The 24,379-nt window shown below is 41.8% G+C and overlaps 1 protein-coding gene and 1 long non-coding RNA gene across 5 annotated transcripts in view; one reads left to right on the forward strand and one right to left on the reverse strand.

Annotated features, from left to right (window-relative positions):
• Positions 1-4,792: 4,792 nt before the first annotated feature.
• Positions 4,793-10,468, reverse strand: LOC120317923. Its single transcript, XR_005559347.1, has 3 exons — positions 10,358-10,468; positions 4,989-5,127; positions 4,793-4,850 (listed from the first exon to the last, which is right to left on the reverse strand). It is a non-coding gene; the product is annotated as an uncharacterized LOC120317923 (long non-coding RNA).
• TRMT9B (tRNA methyltransferase 9B (putative)) overlaps positions 9,818-24,379 on the forward strand; it is a 28,289-nt gene continuing 13,727 nt past the window's right edge. For 3 of the 4 annotated variants that reach the window (XR_005559346.1, XM_039364980.1, XM_039364978.1), the window contains exon 1: positions 10,264-10,491. The gene's annotated coding sequence lies outside the window, so the exon portion shown is untranslated. Of the gene's footprint in view, positions 9,857-10,263; positions 10,492-24,379 lie in introns of those variants that run through there. The other variant, XM_039364979.1, reaches the window with a different exon arrangement.

Consider the following 24,379-nt stretch of genomic DNA (forward strand, 5'->3'; position numbering starts at 1 on the left):
AAACAACAGCTGCCTGTTATGCACTCTTAATTCTAATGGAGAGTGCCAAGATTCAGATAGGTAGAAGTGTTAGGTAGTTCTCTTTTAGTACTAAATCAAGGAACTTCAATGAGTCTTAATGCCTAAGAAATACATTTTCTCTTCTTATACTCATTGACAAGATCCAAAGCAATCATCTGGAACAAGTCATCTAAGTGGTTTTCTAGTCATTTGTACCTTCCACACACACACACATTCTATAGATTTTCAGGCAAGTACCTACATTCAGAAACTACGTAAAATAAGTGCTTTATTAACGATTAAGCCCCCAGGTATTCTGGACTCCCTCATTGATTCTTACAGTCTGCAGATAACATCAAAGCAACATACTGAAGTTATCTTTGTTTAATTTCAGTTTGGCATATCCAACTAATTAAGTTCAGCTAAATGAGGGTTTAAGAAGCATTGCATGGACATAATTCCTGAACAACACATTTCCCTCACTCCTTTTCTACAATAAAACCATAACAATTTGCTTTTTCTGATCCCTTTTCATTGTTGGGTGCGTTCCGCTAGAGAACAATTAGCTTCTTTACAGAGCAGAGTTGCTAATCCAACTATCAGTTGTCCAGTGTGCTGGTTGCAGACATGAGATGAACACTATTTCTCTCCAGGAACATGTTCCATTACTGATCCACAGATTCTGGGAGATGGTGGCTTTGCAGAGAAAGAGTTCAGAGAAGAGTAACAAAGATGATCGGGGACTGGAGGCTAAAACATATGAAGAATAGTTGTAGAGATTGGGTATGTCTAGTCTAGTGAAGAGAAGGACGAGGAGAGACATGATAGCCATGTTCTAATAACTTAGGGGCTGCCACAAAGAAGAGGGGGTCAACCTGTTCTTCAAAGCACCTGAGGGCAAGACAAGAAGTAATGGATGTACACTAATCAAAGAGAGAACCAGCCTAATTAGGAGGAATTTTCCTGACAGAACAATTAATCAGTGGAACAACTTGCCTCCAGAAATTATGAGTTTATAAGAGATTGGGAAACCATTTGTCTGAAATGAGAGAGTTTCCTATATCAAGGTCCCTTCCAACTCCATTGTTCTGTTAAAAGACACAGTAAACCACATCAACTTTTGCATACCTTGAAAATGGTGTGAAAAAAATTCCACATTAACTCCAGTTTCTAACTTTCTGCAAGTCCTAAAATGAAAGAATATGGTGCCAACGGAATAGAGGAGAGAAAATAGCTTCAAAGGGTAAATTTTGCAGTCCTGTTTCATCGTCATGAAATATTCAGTCAGCAACCCAGGAACTGCCCTAAGAATGTGGACCAAACTAGACAAATGGTTGGGAAGCTATGATTTAATTTCCTTTAAATTTATTTACAAAGCCATAGTGGATACAACAGAATGGACTGGAGCCATAACTCTAGGAAATGTTGGAGTCCACACTTTTCTTCCATATCCTTCTTCCTCCAGTAAATCCCAAAACAGCTTGTTCTGAGAGTTCAGTGGCTTGGAAAAAAAAAAAAGAATGTCTTCACTGTTTTTATTTTACCAGGTAACAGAAGAACAGAATACCAGAACACTAGAGTTGGAAGGGACCTTGGAGGTCTTTTAGTCCAGAGGTTCTCAACCTGTGGGTCATGACCCCTTTGGGGGTCGAACAACCCTTTCACAGGGGTTGCCTAAGACCATCGGAAAACACATATTTCCGATAGTCTTAGGAACCGAGACACCGCTCCTCTATCCGTCTCCGCACGGCTTCGAGCTGGGGGCCGTTGCAGCACTGGATTCGTTTCTGTCGAGCATCTCCTAAGAGAGGCTATGCTGCTTCGCAGACCTTTCCACAGAGGAGGCTGAATTAAGCTCTGCCGGTGCTGTCGCCCTCTTGGCTCTCTCTCTCTCTTCCTCCCTCTCCCCGCCTGGGCGCTTCTCCAACCAGGCTGGGCGGAGCGGCCTTCCTGCCCCCCCCCTCCCTGGCCAGCTGGAGCCGAGCAGGCCGGCGACTTTCGTAAGTGAGGTGAGGTGCGCTGAACCCCGGGCGCGGTGGGTGAGTGGGCAGCGTTGGTGCGCTCATGGAGAACCCTTAGGGTTGGGGTTCACCACAAAATGAGGAACTGTATTAAAGGGTCGCGGCATTAGGAAGGTTGAGAACCACTGATATAAACGATTCCAATAGTTCAAGGGTCTTCAAATTTGGTCCTTTTATGACTTGTGGACTTCAACTCCCAGAATTCCTCAGCCAGGCATGCTGACTGAGGAATTCTGGGAGTTGAAGTCCACAAGTCATAAAAGGGCCAAGTTTGAAGACCCCTGTTCTAGTCCAACCCCCTGCACAAGCAGAAGACGCTATTCCATTCTGGACAAATTGCTGTCCAATCTTTTCTTAAAAATCTCTAGTGATAAGAGCACCCACAACTTCCTCTGGTTAACTGTAAAAGTATCTAGTGAGTAGCCAATTAGTTTAGTTTCAGTGTAGCTTTGCAAACTTAAAACAGGAAGGAATAGCAATGTTAACACTAACAAACAGGAGAAACTTTCACTGACCTTTTTTTATTTATTTTGATGTGTTGACAATGGAGACCAAATGCATTTTGGATTGAACTGTCCCCTTTCCAGGGTCACCAAATCAATGGTGTAGACCAGGGATGTTCAACCTTGGCAACTTTAAGACCTGTGGACTTCAATTCCCAACTATGCTGGCTGGGAAATTATGGGAGTTGAAGTCCACAGGTCTTAAAGTTGCCAAGCTTGAACACCCCCGACATAGACTTAAGCTAGGTTGACTTCCAAATTAAAGGACTCTTTATGTAACACACTTTATGGCATCTGTATTAATACAACTTTGAAAGTTTAGACAAATCAAGCATTTGCAGATTTCCTGCATAACTAATACAGCCACCATAAGGTGTGTAAATGCACTTTTTTCCCACAGCAAAGATTTTTCTTATTGTTCTTCAGGGTGTTCTTTTCTAACGTGGCTTTGCATATTTACTGAACCACAGAAATACACGAATCCATACTTCACTGATTAGGTATGTTGGTTCTGGGATTATCTGTAAAAAGAAGTCCCTATGATACCACACATTTTTGTAAAGCTAGACACAAAGCGTGCAAAACAGAAAATCTTTAATATCTGCTTCAAGAGGCTCACAATCTGCTGAAAGCTGTATTTTTAAAGCAATAATAAAAGACAACTAGTCAGCAATATGTGTTGATCATATTTAAAAATAATGCTTAACACTTACGGAACATAGGCTTTATGATTTTCAGACAGCTTTATGAATCTTAACCAGATAATCCTCACAGACACATTAAGGGATAAAATGAAGGTTGCAGCTTGAAAACTTTCCATTCTCCATGTATGCCAGAATACAAATCTCTCTTTTATGTAGAAAAAGAAAAAAATCAAATCCTAACATACGTTAAAACCATGCTCATTTCTTAAAAAAAAAACAAAAACCCCACCCTCTTACATATTGTTTATTAAAAATGCTGCATATAAAAATATAGTAGTTTAATAATTGCATCCTGATCATTTGTTACTTTTTAAAAATACAGATATTTTTTATACTGCCAATTCCCTTAATAGCTCATAGCAGTTCACAGAAATAAAATGGAAATGCCAGAAGTGTCATTCAAATAATCTAAAACCTTTACTGAAACAACACTCTAGTTCAGGGGTAGGCAACCTTGGCTCTTTTATGACTCGTGGACTTCAATTCCCAGAATTCCTGAGCCAGCCCTGCTGAGGAGAAAGGGAGAGGTTTTCATGCTGAGCTATGCTGGCTCAGGAATTCTGGGAGTTGAAGTCCACGAGTCATAAAAGATCCAAGGTTGCCTCCCCCTGCTCCAGTTACTAGTACATTGAAAGACTTTTGAAACAATTAACAGGCTTAGCGGTAAAGAATTATACAGTGAGCCTTTTCCTAATTAGTTTTTTTTGTTTCAATTCTGTTGGCTTCAACTCACAGAATTCCCCAGCACTGTCCTAAACTGCTTCAAGTCCAAAGGCAGCAGAGGTGTCTAGGAAGGGCAAAAACCAAAATGGTGGTTGCAATTAGCTCATGGTGATTGCAGCTATCATTTTGACCTTATGTAAGGTGACCAACTTTTTTACAATGAAAAGGAGGACACAAATAAATTGAATAAAAAATATTGTAAATAAAAGAAACATTTTATTCATTGCAACAATACAGAATACACTATAATATAATAAATGCATAATAAAAAACATTTGCAACAATAACATTTTATATTGTAATTATGCTTACATGCCGCGCTCCCGCCCGCAGCTGCCCCGCCAGCACTGCTGCCCCGCCGTGTAGAGCGGGCCCCGTGGCTCCCAAAGCACCAGCTGCGCCGGCTGCGGGAGGGCAGCCCGTCGACACACCCCGTCTGCAGCCGCCCCGCCAGCACTACTCATCCTGCACAGCCCCGTGTAGAGCAGGCCCTGTGGCTCCCACAGCACGGGGGGCAGCCTGCCACCGCCACCCCTCACACCCCCGCCCACAGCAGCCCCGCCGCCCCTGCCTCTGGCGTCCACAGCCATTATTGCCCTAGCAGGGCCGAAGATCAAGAGAATGTCACCGTGGCGTTACCGCTCCAGTCTCCTCCAGGTATCTTTGGGACTAACTAGGAGATGGTGTAGTTGGATAGCAGGGAGGGGTGCAAAGTTCCTGCCAATTTGCCTGCGTTGCAGACAACTTACATGTGCAAAGTTTGTCGGCCGGGTGTTTTGGCATGCTCAGCAGCAATTCCTATTGGCTTTCGAAAGCCAAAAGGGGGAATAGCACAGCTCATGCAAAAGTTGAAAAAAAACCCCATCAAAAAAAGGTACCAGAACACCGTTCTGAGAGTTCTATGAGAAAAAAAAAAGGCCTGCAGATTAGTCTTCAAATATCGAAAAGGAGGACATGTGGAGGACACTTTTTGAGGGAGGACAGAACTCACAAAAGGAGGACTGTCCTCCCTAAAGGAGGACGGTTGGTCACTTTACCTTATGCATTCTTCTTGCGGGCAGCCCCAAAAGGCAATTTGTTCCACTACCTGGATCGGCATGAAGGAAGTTGAATTAACAGTAGGTGTCAATGTAGCAGCAGCAGGACCCATGGAAAAGCATCTGTTGCTGGGGTGAACTGTAAGAATAGAGGGTGCACTAGTTCAGTTGTAATTTACATGAGACTCTGTGCATTCTAGATTGGGTTACAAGATAAGTACCAATCAAAGAATGTTTCAACAAACATGTTAGATGGGACTTACGGAAGAAATTGATTTTTCAGATCAATATCTGGATTGAATTTATGAGTCACTCGAAAAGGAGGGCATAACCATATCTAATTTTGAGATTATTTGTGACTGAGTCGCCCAAGTCAGTTTATCTTCTCTTTATAGAGACCCAGTTGATTTCTATATAAACCTATGCAGTTATTGGGTTATCGTGGAGAATGGAGTAGTATATTTATTCATTCATTCATTTATTTATTTGTATCCGGCCTTTATTATTTCAATAACTCAAGGCGGTGAACATATCCAACACACCTTCTCCTCCTATTTTCCCTACAACAGTCCTGTAAGGTGGGGCTGAGAGAATGAGCCTGACCCAAAGTTACCCATCTGGCCTTCATGGCTAGGGTGGGACTTGAACTCATAGCCTCCCGCTTTCTAGCCTAGTGCCTTAACCACTAGGCCAAACTGGCTCTCTATACTTTGTGTCCCTGAAGAAAAAACAGGATTTAAATTTAACCTTTAAGTAATAAATAAGACCCTGATGGATACAAGGCACAGCAAGGAGGCTCTCTCCATCTTCAGTGTTTCTCAACCTTGACAATTTTAAGGCATGTGGACTTCAACTCCCAGAATTCCACAGCCAGCAATGCTGATCTAAATGCTGCTGAATCAGAATTCTTGCATCTCATCATTTTCCATGTTATCTATGATGGGTGGAAATCACAGTTCTACACCACAGAAAAGGCCACAACTTCCTCATTTCTGCTTTAAGGGAAATGCAGCCTCTTAAACAAGCAACACTCTCTCCACCCCAGGTGGCTGGACCGCATCCAGCTTAGCCTCACAGTCCGTTACAGAGACCAGGCACAGATTTTCCAGCCCGACACCTAACCGGTTAAACCGTAAATAATCCGAAACCCTCTGGCTTTCTGATTAGCTCTCTGTGAAACGAACCAACGGCAGGTCAAATGAGTAAGAGCTCTTAATCATGTGCATAAAAAGGCATGCTGGGATAGCTATAATCATCCTTACATTATTTATAGCACAGGAAGCCGAAGCTTGTTAACATCACTTCAGTGATCAGTGTCCCTGATATGTAAGAAAATGGGGATAGGTTTCAGTTCCTTGGGCCTCTGGGAAATAGCATTTGTATCTTATTCAAGAGCGGAAGTCATTTTTAATCCACAAGCTCCTTTTGTTCATTTGGCGCCGACACTTAAGTCACAAGGATATCAAAGTAGGTGATAGTACCTACTGAGAGGGCTGATCTTGGAACAAGAGCTAGTCAATTCTTAGGTAAGGTCCTCTGGTCTGTAGGCCACATGGGGAGATTAAAAACTATGCCCTAGTTCAGGGGTAGGCAACCTTGGCTCTTTTATGACGCGTGGACTTCAACTCCCAGAATTCCTGAGCCAGCCACGCTGAGGGGAAAGGGTGAGGTTTCCAAGCTGAGCCATGCTGGCTCAGGAATTCTGGGAGTTGAAGTCCACGCGTCATAAAAGAGCCAAAGTTGCCTACCCCTGCCCTAGTTAGTAGTAGTAAACAATGGAAGCTGACTTTATTACAGCCATAGACCAACCATCTCAAAAATAAAGAAAATGAAATGTGAAGCAGCAACACGAGAAGTCCAGTAATCATAACTGCGTGATGTATTTTACAAACGGTAAAAGAAAGCCTAGCCAGGTAAAGAGAAAGAGGACCATGCTGATTGGATAGTAGCAGCTGAAAATAAAATGGATCTGGGTGACGACTTGGAAGCCTGATCAGTTGTGTTGTGATCAACTGGACTGGACATCTTTGTAATAAGAGCAATACAGCAAGACATGAATTGGGGTTTCAGGAATACCTTCACCACAAGGGAAGTCTTTCTCCAAATTAGACATGCTGGCACACTTGCAATGACAAATTACATCCTGTTATCGCCAAGGAATAATTTGGATGCAATTTGTAACAGTTGGATGACAACTCTGACTTTCCTATACATATTTCTCTGCTTGGGATAATTTGCAAAATGATGAACCAGCTTAGGGAGCCATGCTGCTTCTCAAGCACCTGTGAATGTACACCTGCAAAGTTCTATGTGTTGGCCTTACAGTCAGCATCCTGCAAGTACCAATAGTGTTTCCAAAGCAACTGCTTCTCTTTGTTGATCTCACAGGTTACAGGGGGTAGAGATGGGGATTAAACTCTTATTTAATTGAAAGTCAGACCATGAGAAGGAGCTTGTGGGAAGTCTGCTCAACATGGACAGATGCATAGGTCAAAAAAGGTGACACCCCTAAAAATACGCAGTTTCCTTGACCTTGGCACTGATTAGTCCCTCTTCTTCTGCCCACCTTCCTTCAAAATCCATTATGAAACATCTAGCAAGTCCCAACAATCCATGAACTTGTTGCTAGGTCTACTGTTTACAAATGAACCATTCATTGTGCCCACTTGGTTGGCATCAACAACCTTGTTAAATATTAGCTGAATGATCAAGAAACTATGGCAGCTAGGAGCACCCTGAAGGTAACATATGAGCTATTTGCTTTTATTGTGTATTAGGTTTATGACCTCTTGTCTTTGCAGGGGCTCACTCAGAATAGAAAAATAACAGGAACCCAATGGGAATTCTGGAGAGGATATTGACTATTTGTGACTCTATCCCTTTTCTGTCCCAGAATTTGGCCCAGTGTTTTGTCCTGCTAACCTAATGAGAGCCATTACTGTAAGGAGAAAACTTCACATTTCCTTTATAAAAAGCGAGAAGTGCCCTGGTGTATCTATTGAAGGCTACTGAATCCAACATTCTGTTCCTATAGCAGCCAACAATGTGCTGATAGAAACCCAACACCAGATATGAACACAATAGCAATGTGGCCTGCTTTTGCTCCCCACCAACTGCCAGTGAAAGTATCCGTGTGTGTATATAATATGCAAATAATTATGCAAATAATATGCAGACCGGCACATGCAATTATACCCAAAGCATATACAGGTTGTCTTTGACTTATGACCACAATTGTCTTCGACTTACGGCCCCAAATTTTTGTTGCTAAGTGAGACAGATGTTAAGTGAATTTTGCCCCATTTTACGACCTTTCTTGCCGCAGTTGTTAAGTTATTAAGTTAGTAACACAGTTGTGAAGTGAATCCGGCTTCCCCACCGACTTTGCTTCCCAGATCACAAAAGGTGATCACATAATCCCTAGACATGCAACTGTCATAAATACGAGTCAGTTGCCAAGCTTCTGAACTGCGATCACGTGAACATGGGGAATCGGCAATGGTCATAAATGTGAAAAATGGTCATAAGTTACTTTTTTCAGTGAGGTTGTAACTTCAAACGATCACTAAATGAAGTGCTGTAATTCAAGGACTACCTGTAACATAACACTTACTGCACCCTCTTGAAGGATTAAGAAAATTCTGTATCAGTTTCACAGTTCAAGATAAAATTCAGCTGCAAATGCTGATGGATTAGCACAAACCTCTGACTGCTTCTCTCTCCACTTTTTCCTAACACACTGACGTGCATTCCTACCTCCCCCCCAACTGCTCCATGGGGTGCACTGGATTTTATGTGCTTTCAGTCCATTTTGCACGCGTAAATGAAATTAATCGGGATCAAACTGTCCTAGGTATAAGGCCAGATTGCAAAACAAAAGGAATGGGAGAGAGCCAGGAAATTCCAACTAACAAAAATTTTATTTATCAGATTTTTATCCTGCCTTTATCACTTTATAAGTAACTCAGATGAATGAACATATACAGTATAAATAGTCCTTCCTTCTATTTTCCTCACGACATCAACAATGTGAGGTAAACTGTGTTTACTGTTTTCGGAGGGATATGCTATGTGTATCTTGGATTGGATTGTTTTGGGCTGAGTTCTGAACTGGATAATAATCTGTTTGACAGCTCCTAGTTCATATTGAAAAACCTCCTGGGAGTCAGATGTCCTAGGATGAACCACCACCAAGAAATCTATGGAAGGCAAGAAAGAACTACATGGAGGGCCCACAACTTCTTATTGCTACCCAGAAACCAATATATAATCAGTGATGTCCACAGAATATAGTAAAAAAAGTGTAGGTGCCATTGAGCTTGCTTGATTTTTTTACCTGCACAGGTAAGTTGTTCACTTTCAACAGTTTATTTAGTGACTGTTCAAAGTTCCAACGGGACTGAAAAATGTGACTTATGACCCTTTTTCACAATTATGACGTTTGCAGCATCCCCGCGATCATGTGATCAAAATTCGGAGGCTTGGCAACTGGTTCACACTTACGACCTTTGCTGTGCCCCAAGGTCATGGGATCCCCTTTTGCGACCTTCACGGGGAAGCCAGATTCACTTACTAACTTACCAACTGCGGTGACTCGCTTAACAACCCATCGTAAAATGGGGCAAAACTCCCTTGGCAAATGTCTCACTTAACAACAGAAATATGTTGGGCTCAATGGTGGCCGTGAAGTCGAAGACTACCTGCAGCGGCCATAAAAAAAAAAAAGGAACAAAACTTCAATTGCCCCCCCCCCATCCATGGCTGCCAAAATTGACTTTTTTTTGACCATACCCTGAAGCTGGACCTGCCCGCGGAGGCGCTAGCAGCCGGCCTGACCGGAGCCTGCTCCCGTCTCCTGGTCTTTCAGGGTCGGAAACGGGGACTCCCCGCTTTCTCCAAGCTTGCATCTCTCCAGAGCAACTGCAGGAACATATTTGCAAGCCGCAGACTTCCAACCCAGAATCGGCACCTCCGGAGAACGGAAGGGAGGGGGGGGGGGAAATCCCACGGGTCCCCCCTCCCCGTTTCTGTCACGCGGGCGCGCGCGCGCGCCCCCACCCCCGCCCGGCGGGGATCGAGACCTCCCCGACGCTCCGCGCGCGCCCCCGACTTTCTCACCCAAGCCAGCCAACGCCGGCCGGAGGGGGTGGGGGTGGGTGGGTGTGTGGGAAGCGCGTGCGCGCGCGCTCCGCCACAGCCTCCCCCCCCCACCTCGGCTCCCTTTTTTCGCGCGCGCGCCAGGGTTCCCTCCCGCTTCCCCCCCCCCCCCATCCGCCCGGATCGCCGCCGAAGCCCGCTCTTCGCCGCCTCAGGCCGAACGGAGGAAGCGGGCGCGGCTGAGCCCGCCTGGCGACGGAAGAGCCCCTCACCGCCGCTGTGGGTCAGGTACCCCCTTTCCTTCTCCCCAGGCGGGATGCGGCAGCGGCGACCGGCAACCTGCAGCTCGTGGTGCACGAGGGGCGGATGAGGCGGGCTCCGCCCTGCCTCCTACTGGCCGGTGCAGGTAAAGGGGAAAGCATTTGCATTACAGTATTTGTCCGAGCGGCCGGCCGGGCTAGTTTAAGCTTTTGAATGGAAGCACGCCGTTTGCGGGTCTGCTAGGAGGTTTACGGTATCCCCCTTGGTCTCTTGTGTGGCGCGGTCTCTTTTGGCGAGGGTTGACCTCGCTCGACTCGCTGCGCGTTATGGGTATCGGGGCTTCCCCCCCCCCCCCCAAACCCTGCTTCCCGAGGAAAGCATCCTGATTCCTGGTTGGGAGTCAGGCTGCGAAAATAGCCTCCAAATGATTTATTGCGCTTACTGCTTCCCCATCCTCTATATGCCCACGCATTCCTGCACCACAAAAGCGCTAAAGTCATTCCGAGATTTCCCGGAAAGTTGGCCGCTTTCCTTGCATGTTCACTACTAAAGAGGCTGGTTTTCAATCCGAGCCTCGAACAGCTTCTCCCTCTTGCTTTTATTTTTTTAATTCATTCCGCCACCGCTGGCTGCTCTTTGGGAATGAAAACTCTCCCTGTTGCTATTTGGCATCTTTGCCCATCTTTTGATCGTCGGGCTCGTTTGGCGTGCTGCAAAAAAATCTTAAGTGTTTCCCAAACTTGACCATTTTAAGGCATGTGGACTTCAACTCCCAGAATTCCACAGCCAGCGTTGCTGGCTGTGGAATTCTGGGAGTTGAAGTCCTCATGCCTTAAAATGGTCAAGTTTGGGAAACACTGCATTACAGCAGTGGTTCTCAACCTGTGGGTCGGGACCCCATTTGGGGTCGAATGACCATTTCCGTCCATTACACTGCATTACAGCAGTGGTTCTCAACCTGTGGGTCGGGACCCCATTTGGGGTCGAATGACCATTTCACGTGGGTCGCCAAACAACGCAGTCCGCCATTTCCCCCCCTTTTTCCTTAGCTGTGCTACTCCCTTTTATTCTATTGGCTTTTGAAAGCCAATAGAATAGACTCTTGAATAGAGTCTAATTCTATTGGCTTTCAAAAGCCAATAGGAATTGTCCAGGCTGTCTCTGCCCTGCTGAGCCCGCCAAAAGTCCCATTCTGCAAACGGTGCTGCACCAGTTGAGTAGTCCTCGACTTACGACCGGTTGAGTAGTCCTCGACTTACGACCGGTTGAGTAGTCCTCGACTTACGACCGGCTGGGGGGTCACGGCATTAAAAAGGTTGAGAACCACTGCATTACAGTAATGGATGAAACGGCGGTTGCTTCCTCAATGCTGAAAAGCCATATATACAGTAGATAGTATTTCACTATGGACAAGGTGAAGCCGTAGGGCAAAACTGCCGATCCTTATACATCTGTAACAGTTCTTGGATTAGCTTCCCTTTTAGCCTTATGCGCTCGGTTTTGAGTCCAGAAAAGGGTGATTCTCTCCTTTAGCCAAAACTGCAAAATATCCGTGGCCCTTTAATAATAATTGCCAGTGTCTGGCTTTTCTCTGCCTCATTTTCTTCCCATCACATTGTTTACAGCTCTTTCTCTCCTTCTCTTAAGGCAGTGGTGGGGAACCTATGGCACGGGTGCCAGAGGCGGCACTCAGAGCCCTCTCTGTGGGCATGCGCGCCGTCGCCCCAGTCCTAGGCCTTCAGCTGGGTTTTATAAAACCTTTTCACTTTAGACCTCCGCCGTCGTGTGCAAAAAAAAAAAAGGTTCAATCAATCAATCAATTTCAACTTCTCGTGGGAAAAAAAAAGATCTTGCAAAGTTGGAACTGATTGTTCGAACTTTTTAGTCCCACCCAGTCTGCCGTTACCACTGCAGCCACGCCCACCCAATGGGCCACATCCACTCGGCACCCGAGGATGCATAAGTGGGTTTTGGGTTGCAGTTTGGGCACTCAGTCTCCAAAAGGTTCGCCATCACTGTCTTAAGGCTTTATAGGCATTGGCAGTGTAAGACTGGAGGAAGTCGATTATAATCCACAAAAGTCTAGGCTGTCAGATACCTTGATTTTTTTTAATTACCATTTGTTATGTTAAGGGATGGCAAATTTAGCAGAGTTGGTAAAGACAGTATAAGCTCATCCCAGCCCGATTCTATGGAAGGATTTCATATCTTCCCCAACAAAGGGAATTGTAATCCTGTGTGGCAAAAAGGTAACTGGCTTCCCATGAATGCCACGTTCTCCTTTTGCTTGTTTTCATCTTTTTTTAAAAAGCGCCTTGATGCCTTTGAGAATCCGTCTTGATTCCTGGCAATTGTCTGGACAAATCCCTACAGTTTTCTTGGCAAGATTTTTCAGAAGTGATTTGCCATTTCCTTCTTCGGCATGCTGAGTGAGCGACTGGTCCCAGGTCACCTAGCTGGCTTCGTGCCTAAGATGGGTCTAGTACACACAGTCTCCTGTCACCTTAACCATTACCCTAAACTGGATCTCTATTTGTTTAATTAACCCAGCATTTTTTTTAAAGCTGGAAAGCATCTCTCCTAGGTTACTGGAATATACCTTACACTCAGTTCCAGTATGATCCTTTTAACTGGAAATAGAAGGAAGGAACCTGGAAATCAGGTGTGCAACACATAAGATCTGCTTCTATTGTTGCTATATTGGAATTTTGTAAAACTTCCTCCCTTTGACACGTGAAGTTCTGAAGGTTTAGAGCAGTGGTTCTCAACCTGTGGGTTGGGACCCCATTTGGGGTCGAACGACCATTTCACGGGGGTCGCCAAACAAGGCTGTCTGCCATTTTTCCCCCTTTTCTTTGGCCACGCCCCTGGCACCCGGTGATGTATAAGTGGTTGGGGGTCACCACAACATGGGGAACTGTATTATGGGGTTGCGGCATTAGAAAGGTTGAGAACCACTGGTTTAGAGATTATGCAAATGTTTGGTTATCATCTAAACTTTATGGATACCTTCCCTTCCCTTTCCCCTTTGCTACTGGAAACCAGTTTTCTTTTCTCCAGTTGTCGGGAATGAAACCTACTCATTGTTTCCATGTTTTGCCCACTGAATTGATCACCAAGCCCTTTAGAGACTAACCCTAGTATTGCATTAAAATTACATGATTTCGTATATGAGACCCCAAGTACTTAGAATGTTGTTGTTTTTTGGTGGCGTGTAATATACTGCAAAGATTTCTTCTGTGCAATTATTTCCTTTATCACTTGCTTTTGGCATTGTGTAACAGAAATGTGTGAACCTGCTGAAGACAAAAGGGCTCTTCTGTTTGCAGCAACAGAGAAGGCCTTTAAATATCCTGCCAAATTAGGTCATTTGTTCTTTTACGGTATACAAAGAAAGAGATAAGCAAAAAAAGATGAGTACTGTTCTACAAGGGATAAGCAGTCACAGGATAACATTCTGCCTCAGCATTCATTATGCCGACTCTGCTTGGCGGTGATGGAAAACTATTTAAGTATGCACATATCTTAAAATTTTAGAACAGACGTTTACAGGAGTAGGAGGCTAGCAATGCACATGAAACATCATGCAGAAAGCTTTGCATGAAAATCACCAGTACTTATCCTATGATTGCTTATGCTCTATTCTGAAAATGTACTCAGAGGAACTGCATGGAGTGGTAAGATATTCAGATTGTTTAACCTGGGGTATTCAAAACATGTTTTAAGTTCGGCTTTCTATTGCCCAACTTCCATGCTTCAGGATGGGCTATTTCTTCCAGCCGAAATAGCAGGTCACCTACTAAGTCACGTGGTTTTCTTGGCACTCGTCGGTTTCTGGAACATATTACCGACAAATATCAAGGTACCACTGTATATTGAAAGTGCTAAATGCTAAGCCCATATCATAACTCAATATATATTTTGCACGGCCTGTGATAAATCTACATTCATTTCAACATTTTTAATATAATTTTTTATTGAAAAGTTTTACAAAGATCATAAAAATTAGAACAAATTAATAAAATGAAAAAAGCTGAAAACAGAAGGGAAGACCCCCCCCAAAAAAAAGTGCAGAAAGAAAGGAGAAAAAAGTAGAAAGAAGAAACTTCCCATTTTCTTTCCAGCAAATATAAGTACAATTAAACAATTATCTCTTACTCTATGTTTACAACAGGAAGCTTACTCTTTTCCATTAGCCAGACTTTTTTTCCCTAATCATCAAAATCACAAATCATAAGTCCATTTTATGCAAAAAGTCTATAAGAGGTCTCCAGTGCGCCATAAATGTAGCTATTATTTTCTCTAAGCAAAGAAATTAATTTATCTATCTCTGCAAGTTCCATCATCTTCACCAACCTTTCCACTGTTGTGGGTATTATTGAACTTATGCACATTTGAAGATATAGTAGTCTTGCTGCAATTATCATATCACAAAGTGATATTATTTTCTCTAGTTGCGTATCCATTAGTTCCAAAGTCTGTGGTTTCAATTATATCCATTACAACACGTAGAATGGGGTCTGCTAATGTGAAGATTTGCAAGAGATATTTCTCAGATTACCATTTAATTACGCTGACATGAAGATGGGAGTTTTTGGGAGCTCATCATGTCCAAAATGATACGCAAGAATAGTTTACTACAGGAGAGAAAATGATATGTTTCTTGTCATCTACAGCTGTAATGAAATGTATCCGCAATGATTTATCACTCACCCCAAATCTTTACTTGTCTGCAACTGCATCTCCACTAAAATAATCCTACGGTTTGTAATATAATAAAGGTGGCTTCGTAGATCTACCCAGACAGTATTTTTTGAAAGCAGGATATTTGCCAATCCATTCTTCTGTGTGAAGAAGATGAGTTACCTATTGAGACAATAACACTATGGTATACAACAGATATGAGGGCAGAGGACATTTTGGACCAGTATCTCCTGCCGACTGATCTAAATCTAGAAACATCATTACAGGATTTGGACTATGTAAGAGTTGCAATTTCTGCTCAATTTCCAATATGGATATGGCATTTCGAAGCAATATTTTTTTTTGCGTTCTATATAGGATGAAAAGACTTTTATCCACAAAAGTAAATCGACACAATAAGCGACAAGATACAAAACAGGGACAAATACGATTGGGGTGGATATTGCAACTTCCCAGAATGCTCTTGTGACTAAATTTTTTGATGGCCATTCTGGAATTATGAAATTTCAGAGAAAGATTGAAATGTGAAAGAGCTGAAGTGTCATTTATTAGCAAATTACTTCAGTTGTAGTGTAAACTAATATAAACATTTGTCACATCAAATGTATTAATTGACTATACCCAGATATGGCCCATGTAAATTGTATTGTGATAATAGGAGTCCACTAGTGCTGAATTTTCCAACTATCTGTGCTCAACTCTCATAGTTTATTGATTGATTTGTGCAGTTACATCTTTGAGACTGCATTTAAAACTTGTGCACGTTATCATTTCTGTAATTATATTTTTATAAAAAGCAGCAAAAATAATCTGTACTTTTTTCCCTCCAAAATGACATCTTGTTCCCAGGATGTGATTATTAGTTTTTATTCTAGCAGACTAATTAAAAGTGTATTTGCTGTCATTTTGTTCCCTTTTTTAAATATGAATTTATCTACTTTCTTTTGGATATGATTCATCCATTGAAGTATCCACCACTTCCAAGCTCTTTTTGTTCGTGATTAGATTTTATTATGCAATTTGCTGCATTATTGGTTGTTTAGCAATATTGCAGCAAACTGCATAATAAAATCTAATCACGAACAAAAAGAGCTTGGAAGTGGTGGATACTTCAATGGATGAATCATATCCAAAAGAAAGTAGATAAATTCATATTAAAAAAGGGAACAAAATGGCAGCAAATGCACTTTAAATTAGTCTGCTAGAATCAAAAAAAATAATCACATCCTGGGAACAGGATGTCATTTTGGAGGGAAAAAAGTACAGATTATTTTTGCTGCTTTTTATAAAAATATAATTACTACTTGACCTTTAAAGTGCAGACTGTAATTATATAAAATACCATCAATAAAGCAATTCATCTTGTTTAATAATATAGAACATGTCACAGCCTTAATCATCTTAGTAGAAGTTTAGACCAACTTTCCCCAGCTTGGTCTTTTTCCAGGGATTTGGGCTTCATCCTCTGTAATCTTCAACCAAAATGTGTATTGGTCATATTGTTTTAGAATTACAAAAATTGAATTCAAAAATATTTGGAGGGACTTGTTTGGGAAGGGTTGCCTTAAAACTCCATGAAATGCCCTTCCTCTTGTGTGTTGATAAAGCCTCTACTAAATCTCCAAATTCATGTTTGGTAAGAAGACTTTTTTATGTGGCTTGTGGAGAACCAGTTTCAATCTGCAACCTTGGCATGTCATACATATGTGCTTTTAAAAAATGAATGATTGGTAAAAATAGAATGGTCCGATCAAGCTGTATTTCTCTGTCTGCCACTAATTCACTTTGTTCAAGGAACAAAATTCTATCACACATCCTAGACATGGGAGAATGTATTCTGATATTTGAAGTTATGCTTCCAGCTGTTGCTGTGACATTTGCATTGGCAGAACAGAGTGATCAGAATAAGGTTTTTCTTCCTCTAGGCCAGGGATAGGCAACCTTGGCTGTTTTATGACTTGTGGACTTCAACTCCCAGAATTCCTGAGCCAGCCATGCTGAGGGGAAAGAGAGAGGTTACCAAGCTGAGCCATGCTGGCTCAGGAATTCTGGGAGTTGAAGTTCACGAGTCATAAAAGAGCCAAGGTTGCCTACCCTTGCTCTAGACCAGTGGTTCTCAACCTGTGGGTCAGGATCCCATTTGGGGTCGAACGACCATTTCACGGGGGTCGCCAAACAACGCAATCCGCCATTTTCCCCCCCCCTTTTCTTTAGCTGTGCTACTCCCTTTTATTCTATTGGCTTTTGAAAGCCAATAGAATAGACTCTCTTGAATAGAGTCTAATTCTATTGGCTTTCAAAAGCCAATAGGAATTGTCCAGGCTGTCTCTGCCCTGCTGAGCCTGCCAAAAGTCCCATTCTGCAAACGGTGCTGCACCAGTTGAGTAGTCCTCGACTTACGACCGGTTGAATAGTCCTCGACTTACGACCGGTTGGGGGTTGCGGCATTAAAAAGGTTGAGAACCACTGCTCTAGACAACAGCACTTTACTATTCTGGGAAGACTGGACTTGGAAGGAAGGAAGGAAGGAAGGAAGGAAGGAAGGAAGGAAGGAAGGAAGGAAGAGATGGAGCAATTCTTTGTTAAAAGCAATCAGCCTTATTATATGATAGAGTAAATTTAGCCTATTGTAGAAAATGCAAAAAGAATTTAATGAGTTTTGACATGAATTTATTAATTTGAAGCATGCTTGTGTAACTGTATGTTGGAATGACTTTGGGAGAACTTGAGTGAAGAGACGTGGAATAGTCAGATCAGAGCCCAGAGCTGCATAGTGAACAGAGCAAGAGGTTTAGAGCCAGCCTGGAGCCGCCATTGGGGAGCCCACCATCCTACCCGCCAGAGACCCCCTGGATCTCCCCCAACCCTGCCCTACCTGGCTCCCACAGGTATCCCTCCCCATAAGCAACATCGAATTGGCCATGCCCACCCAGTCTGCCATGATTACTGCAGCCACGCCCACTGTAGCTGCGCCCGGCGATACATAAGTGGGTTTTGGGTTGCAGTTTGGGCACTCAGTCTCTAAAAGGTTCGCCATCACTATTCTAGCACCTTCTAACAATATTTGCATAGCTATGTTGATTTGAAAATGTTAACTGAATTAAGGGAAGTTTCTTGCCTGGCATTTGAAGTTCACTTGATTTTTCAAATTACCAGAAGGTTAATCACTGCTTAAATTTTTAGTTGCTCAGTTATCAAATATATATATGTATGTATGTATGTATGTATGTATGTATGTATGTATGTATGTATATACGTATATATATACATACATACTTCCAATTTTACGCGGGAGAAAACCCAAACAACCAAAGACCTACCTACATACATACATACACACACACACACACACACACACACACACACACACACACACCCATGCTGAATGAAATGTAACCTACTGAATTTTGAGTTAACTATAGCCTCAATTTTTCCAAATCATTGTTCTACATAGACTGGACATAAGTCACGGCAATTTGAGTTTGCATCAGATCACAACCTAAGGAGCTGAATTGGATCCATTAGGATCTTGCTTCCTAAGGAATGCAGAAAATAGCTGTTGCAATACAGGTTGTCCTTGACTTACAACAGTTTGTTCAAAGTTACAATGGGACTGAAAAATGTGACTTATGTCCATTTTTAACGGTTACAAATTCAGGCGTTTGGCAACTGACTCATATTTATGAAAGCTGCAGTGTTCCAAGATTATGTGGTCCCCTTTTGCAACCTTCTGACAAGCAAGGTCAATGGGAAACCAGATTCACTTAACAACTGAGTTACTTAGATATTAGTTACTTAAAATTATATATTTAAAAAGTAATCCATTTTTTTGCATTGTTTTCATTATTACTCTATCTATAATATACTCCCAGCGCCAAGTCAAAAGCAGACTTTTCTTTCTATGCTTATCCTTAATACCTTTTTTATCTTTGCTTTTTTAAAATATATTTTAACATTACTTGATCTTTTTTTTTGTTTCAGTGCCTATATACATCTTTCCCTAAAAGTAACAGTGGAAATTATAATTCTGGTAAACGTTAACAAAATGGATTACTTTTTATACAATATACAGTTTTAAAAAAGATCATAAAGTGATTTTAAAAGTTAATTGAATTTCAGAATATTTCAGAAGTTAATCAGTTGTTTAGTGGAACAAAATGTAACATTTCTGTGAGGATCCCTGTTTTGCTTGCTTGATTTTGTTCTTCAAGGATGAAAGCAGAGTCTCCCATCTGCCTTGAAGCTTGAAATTAGATGACTTGATCTAATGGTGCTTTTCAGAGACCTGTAGAGAGTAGATAACTCCATGAAACAAATCTTAATCCATTGTTTAGATAGTAAAATAATCTTGAGTTCATGAAAAAAGATTGGTGGACTTTTCAACTTTCCATCAGGAAAACTTTGTTCCAAATGTTTAGCGTAAATATTTCTACAATACAAAGACTTGATGCACGTTCTTGGGATTTTGTCATGGAAAGGAAGCAAGAAGAGATTGGTTTGACATTACAGAAGAAAAATAGACCCTGGTAATAATAATAAATCTTTATTGATTAGCCCTTGGGCTATATCAAAGTGCAAAGTTCCAGCAACAAATTATTACTAAAGTTTGATAAAAGCAATTTAAAATGGAATTTGATAAAATACAGTTTAAAATGGAATTAGAGTAAAGTACGACTTAAAATGAAATTGGAATAAAATACAATCTAAAATGAAATTAAACTAGAGTACAATAATTTAAAATATAGGTAAAATATGATAAAATTATATCTCGGAGTCACCCTTGCAATCTACCCCAATCAGTCCCACATATGCAGATCTCAACCGAACCATTTTGTTTAAATACTGTGCTGCGTTAAGTGTTATTTTTAAGATAAGTTGTTTTGATATGGGGATCCCAATGAGTCATTCGTTTGATATAAAGACCAAGGTATCTGTCTCTCACTCTCTTGTTCAGGCAACAATCAAATAGTATGTGAGCCAGGTCTTTTACCTTTGCCGCTCCGCAAATGCAGAGACGCTCATTGTAAGGTATAGAATGGAATCTCCCATATCTGACCATTGTGTCAAGCTGTTCGAATCTCGCTCACGTAAATATCTCCCTAAGGTGTTTTGGCAGTTTATAGACCCTGGTAAGAAGGTGTGGAGAGTTGCTATACATCAAAAGAAAAGAGTCAGCCAACTAAATCTGAAGGCCAGATTTAAGATTGGACAAAGAGAAGATATATGGTATATACCAGTGATGGCGAACCTTTTAGAGACCGAGTGCCCAAACTGTAACCCAAAACCCACTTATGCATCGTCAGGTGCCGGGTGGGTGTGGCCCATTGGTTGGGTGTGGCCATTGGTTGGGTGTGGCCCATTGGGTGGGTGTGGCCCATTGGGTGGGCATGGCTGCAGTGGTAACAGCAGACTGGGTGGGACTAAAAAGTTCAATCAATCAATTCCAACTTTACGAGATCTTTTTTTTCCCCGCGAGAAGTTAAAATTGACTGATTGAACCTTTATTTTTGTACACGGCGGCGGAGGCTTAAAGCGAAAAGATTTTATAAAACCCAGCTGCAGGCCTAGGGCTGGGGCGATGGCACATGTGCCCATAGAGAGGGCTCTGAGTGCCGCCTCTGGCACCCGTGCCATAAGTTCACTACCACTGGTATATACCCTTGGATCTTCATCTTGATGTCTTACTTTTGTACTGGAAGTGTTTTGACACAAAACTCTTGAATTTTAGTTTGAAACCCAGTTTCCTATGATTCATCCACAGTTGACCTTAATTATTCCAAAGAACTCTCAACTACTCAGTGACTTTTACCCTTGATAACTATTCATATCCATGTTTGAACAAACCTGGACTTACAGCAGGAGATAAGCGGTGTCTACTGAATTGCTCCTGGGAACAAACCTTTGCTCCTTCTTTTGCTAACCAATAACATTGTGGTGTAACAGATGGATTAAGCCAGAGTATATTTAACTTGATGGAATATGTGACAATTTTGAAAGCTGGAAATTCTACAGGCCTAACTCAAAACTAGATTGCCTGCACTGTTTTTAAAAAATATCCCATGGAGAAAAGTTGATGTGTTGAATGTATGTGGGCGGGGAAATTGCAAATCTGTGTGAACATATTTATTTATTGTTAGAAAAAGATTAAACTTATCATTCAGGGCACACTGTTCTGAAAATATGGTATGAAGTGCATAATACCATTGCAGGTGTCCAAGAAGTTTTGGAAATTCATTGCTGATTTTTTTCTATATGTAGAAGTCTTGTGTGGGGTTGAGGGTATGTGTGTGAGAAAGAGAAAGAGAAGGCAACAATAATTCTTTGACTTCTTAGCTGGACCAATTCCTGTAGTGCAGTGGTTCTCAACCTGTGGGTCGGGACCCCATTTGGGGTCGAACGACCATTTCACGGGGGTCGCCAAACAACGCAGTCCGCCATTTTTTTCCCCCTTTTCCTTAGCTGTGCTACTCCCTTTTATTCTATTGGCTTTTGAAAGCCAATAGAATAGACTCTCTTGAATAGAGTCTAATTCTATTGGCTTTCAAAAGCCAATAGGAATTGTCCAGGCTGTCTCTGCCCTGCTGAGCCCGCCAAAAGTCCCATTCTGCAAACGGTGCTGCACCAGTTGAGTAGTCCTTGACTTACGACCGGTTGAGTAGTCCTCGACTTACAACCGGTTGGGGGTCGCGGCATTAAAAGGTTGGGAACCACTGCTGTAGTGGATCCTGGCAAAGATTGCTGCCATGCAGACTAAGTCCAGATTCAATTAGCCTCATATCCTGAAAGCTTCGTGTCTTTTTTTTCCTCCAGTGACCAGATGGTGACTTTTGTCCTTTCCACTTCCCTGATGGGAATCAGAAAACCAATTTATCAATCAAATTATGTTTTCTCACTACTGTGGGCAGTCCGCGGTTATTATTTTGCAGCTGATATCATGATTGATGCCAGATGTCAAGAGTCTCATCATAGCAGAGCCCAGCCTTTTTTCTGTGACAGAAGCCAAGATCCCTGCCATGCTTTCAGAGAGATAAAGATTTTCTAGATGGGAACTTAAATCAATCAGGCTTTGTAATTTAGAGATATTCAAAATATGTAGATCCTTTCTGTACTCTTTGACCAAGTAGATTGCAGGAAAGTTGATCTGCCATAGGGGTCATGCAAACCTTTCTCTCTGATTTGATCCTTCAGCACTAAACTACTTTCTTTTGAAGATGGAGTTCCAAGCTTCTCTTCTTTATCTAAAATGTCGATTGATATCTCTGTTTTTTTTTAAAGGTGATGGTCTGTTAATTGAGCTTCAATGACTGAATTCATAATTTAGTCTAAGGCAGGGGTTCTCAACCTTGGCAACTTTAAGACTTGTGGACTTCAATTCCCAGAATTCCTCAGCCAGCTTTGCTGGCTGAGGAATTCTAGGAGATGAAGTCCACAAGTCTTAAAGTTGCCAAGGTTGAGAACCCCTGGTCTAAGGTATAGTAACCAGGTCCACACAAACTGCCTTAAACTGCAAATAAAATGGCTGAGGATGACTTGGTGCAATATGTGGACCAGTTCTGCATATCCTTTAGCAATACAAACTGTTATTTAAGCATGTTATTTATATCTGGGGTTCCTAAATAGGGATGCTTTCTATTTCAATATCTATTGAATTGCAGTTCACATATTACCTATTTATCCAGAATTTATTTCGGCATCCACATCACCATTGAAGGATCCCTAGAAAAAGTTTGTGTTGACTTTGGACTTTGACTGAAGACTTTTGTTTCAATTTTCAGCCAAGAAAATACAACACACTTTTGGCATTGGCTGGCAATTCCCTCAAGTGGTTTGAATTCAATGTGAGCAGTTTGTTCCAGGGAGCAGAAGAAAACATTTCCAGAGCAAAGGAAAGGATACTTGGCCTGCTCTTTATGAACCATTTAGGACAGTGGTTCTCAACCTGTGGGTCGGGACCCCATTTGGGGTCGAACGACCATTTCACGGGGGTCGCCAAACAACGCAGTCCGCCATTTTTTCCCCCTTTTCCTTAGCTGTGCTACTCCCTTTTATTCTATTGGCTTTTGAAAGCCAATAGAATAGACTCTCTTGAATGGAGTCTAATTCTATTGGCTTTCAAAAGCCAATAGGGGACTTCCGGTGGATCTGCACGGCGATGGCGGCTACTTTGTAGCCGTCCTCCTGGGTAAGTGTAATGAACCGCTATGAACAGCAGACATCAGCTGTTCAGCAGTTCAAAATCCCCCTCCCGGGCAAAGGGGGGGGTAGAGGGTTGTCTGAATAGTGGTAGAGCCTCTTATGTACCCCCATTCTTTTTTGGGGGGGGTGACAGAGTGCTCCCACGGAGTTCAGACTGTCTCCGCTTCCTAGCTGCTTTTGTCCCTAGGGACAAAACAAGCGGTTGCAAACACCTCCGCGCTTAAAGTGATCTGGTGAGTTTTTTTTTAGAAGCGGACAGAGTTGATTAGAGGATATTTTTTTTTGCTTTCTTTGACTTTATATGTATTTTAAGTTTAAAGATTTATTTTCATGTTTATATTCTCTCCTTTTACTTTTTACTTTGTGCTGAAAGGGAAAGTAAAATGGTGATCGGCAGATTTTCCAGCGTTTTTTTTTTTTTTTGGGAAGCTAGAACGGCGATCGGTTTCTTCCTTTTTTTGCCTTTTTAATGACTGGATGGATTTTAGAAGATTTTTTGTATTTTTAACAGTCTGGCTTTTTGGTGTTTAAGACTTTTAAAAGGCAGGCTTTTTGATGTTTCTTCTCCCCCTTTTCTTTCCTTTTCTTTTTAATGATTGGAATGGATATTTTAACTCCCTTTTTTTTTTAAACTCCCTTTTTTCTTTTTATCATAATGATTTTTCTTTTGAGGGAGTTTTGATATTTTTTTTTGAAGGAATTTTTGTAACTTTTAAGAAGGAGTAAGTTTTTTTTTTTTTTAAGATGGCTCCAAAGCGCCCAGGAACCTCTACAGCTCCTAAATCAATAGTTCCACCCTCTTCTGTGGCCCAGCCAACAATTGTGAAGGATTTGCAAGATATAATGGGAAATGTTATAATTCAAATTAGGGCAGAAATGAAAAAGATTTTAGAGGAAAATAATAAGACTTTGAGGCAAGATATAGTTTTGGCTTTAAAAGGAGTTGCTTCTGTTCTTGAAAAGTTGAATTCCCGTGTGGAAGAAGTAGCTGAAAAAGTGGAATTAATGGAGGGAAAAATTGAAAGTATGGAAAAAGAAATGGAAAATGAGATTCTTATGCTTCAATATGGTCAAATGGAATATGCCTTAAGAATAAGAGGCTTGGGAGAGTCTTTGCAAGGAGATCTGAAAGA

This window comes from Crotalus tigris, unplaced genomic scaffold (genome assembly GCF_016545835.1).
Source record: "Crotalus tigris isolate CLP2741 ecotype Arizona unplaced genomic scaffold, ASM1654583v1 scf7180000019936.317499, whole genome shotgun sequence".
Taxonomy (NCBI): Eukaryota; Metazoa; Chordata; class Lepidosauria; order Squamata; family Viperidae; genus Crotalus; species Crotalus tigris.